This window comes from Lathyrus oleraceus, chromosome 5, assembly GCF_024323335.1.
Source record: "Lathyrus oleraceus cultivar Zhongwan6 chromosome 5, CAAS_Psat_ZW6_1.0, whole genome shotgun sequence".
NCBI classification, from domain to species: Eukaryota; Viridiplantae; Streptophyta; class Magnoliopsida; order Fabales; family Fabaceae; genus Lathyrus; species Lathyrus oleraceus.
The window spans coordinates 214551491-214553825 of record NC_066583.1 but is presented as its reverse complement, the minus strand read 5'-3'; positions in this window follow the sequence as shown (position 1 = coordinate 214553825).

The window sequence follows — 2335 nt, the reverse complement described above, 5'->3', positions numbered from 1 at the left end:
TATTGTAAGAGAAGTCCTGCAATTCTTGAATTTGCTGATAATGCAGAAGGGATTATTCTTCTGGAAGACTCCGCTGGGGATAAAGTCCGCTGGGGATAGGTGGTATCTTTCCAGGGAATAAGAATATAGGGGAAATCTATCCTTGATTTTTTTTCTTTAATTATCATGGAGACTTTCTGTATCTGAAGACTCTGCAGGGGATTATGGTGTCTGATATCTGGTTACGAGATCTTTCCTCTAGGAGACTCTGCCGGGGAACAGTGATGTCTGACCTTTGAATGTAAATGAGAATTCAGGAGGAATCCTGTAATTCTTGAATTTGCTTAAAATGCAACACACTCTTCTTTACTACAAAACATTACTGAGGAGGAGACATATCCTTCTATTGAATGGACAGAGAACAACAGGAGATTCCCTGTAGTTTCTGAATATCAACTTTCTTCACTCGCTGAGGGATGGAGACCTCTGTATTACTCCTGCTCGGGGAAATCAAAGCTTCCTTCTCATCCTCTGCTGGGGACATTGCTGATCCCTCCTTAATAAATTACTGGGGAAATACCTGTAGTAATCCCATAGGCCAAATCTGTAACTTAAAACCTGGATCAAAGTCTTCATGATCAATTAACCGGGGAGTCTTCATGATCAATTAAACTGGGGAGTCTTCATGATCAATTAACTGGGGAGTCTTCATGCCCCAAGTGAAGGGAATAACTTCTTGAAATATTTCTTGCATGATCTCTTGAGGAAAACTAGGAAGCAGAGCTGGGGATATCCAGAATCACAACCTCTGCTGGAGAAATTTATACTGCCAAGACACCTGTGGAGATTTTTTCATCATATACATATAAGGATAGTAATATGAACATGTCTAGTTGGAATCACATGATTTCAGAATTACTGGGACCACATGTCTCAATCCTTTTATTGATGTCCACAAATCAAAATAAATAATCTTTATATTTTTCAAAAACTGTTTTTAATTCAAAACTTTTGTTTCAAAACATATCTGTCAAAGTAAAAGAACTTTCGTAAATTGAAATGAAAATTAAGAGTGCCAAGAAATATAGAAAGGCTCAAATTGATTTGATAGGATGGTAATCAGCCAACAGCGTGATTCCATAGATCTTTACAAATTGGAAAATGGTAATTTCGTGGAAAAAGGGTACGTTGAACTACAATGACATCATTCTCTCTTCCACTTTTGACCTGTATTGCAGCCTTGAGAAAGTTGGAGAACTGTTGAAAATATTCTGATACTTCAATGATCTTATCTCTGTTATGCAGTTACTTGCCTGAAATCCCTAACTTTTGCCTAGATTGCCCTTTCGGGTTTTCAATCTACCGGGATAATATTCTCTTTGTTTTTTTTATGTCTCTAATTTTGCTTGGACCGCCCTTTCAGGTTTTCAGTCCACCGAGACGCTCATTTTTGCCTAAGCCGCCCTTTCGGGTTTTCAACTTAGCGAGCTGTTCTTTTCATTTTTTAGGCGAAGTATTTCTTGACTGCATCTGTATTCACGGGACGTGGAAGCTCTTCACCATCCATGTTTGTAAGAATTAAAGCACCGCCTGAGAAGGCTTTCTTGACAACATAGGGTCCTTCATAGTTAGGAGTCCACTTGCCCCTAGAATCATTGTGAAATAGTATCATCTTCTTGAGCACAAGGTCACCCTCTTTGAATTCTCTCGGCTTAACCTTCCTATCAAATGCCTGCTTCATTCTCTTTTGATATAACTGTCCATGGCACAAGGCAGTCATTCTTTTTTCTTCAATCAAATTCAACTGATCGTATCTGCTTTGACACCATTCAGCCTCTGACAACTGAGTTTCCATTAGTATCCTCATTGATGGAATTTCAACCTCTATTGGTAACACAACTTCCATACCGTATACAAGTGAAAATGGGGTTGCCCCAGTTGAAGTACGGACTGATGTTCTATATCCGTGTAGTGCAAAAGGCAGCATTTCATGCCAATCTTTGTAGGTAACAACCATCTTTTGAATGATCTTCTTGATATTCTTATTTGCAGCTTCAACTGCCCCATTCATCTTGGGACGGTAAGGAGAAGAGTTGTGATGCTCGATCCTGAAACTTTCACATAATTCATCCATCATTTTGTTGTTCAGATTGGAGCCATTGTCAGTGATGATCTTGTTTGGAATGCCATATCGGCAAATGAGATTATTTTTGATGAATCTGACCACCACTTGCTTTGTCACCTTTGCATACGAAGCTGCTTCCACCCATTTGGTGAAGTAATCAATTGCCACGAGAATGAAACGGTGTCCGTTGGAAGCTTTGGGTTCAATCATACCGATCATGTCAATGCCCCA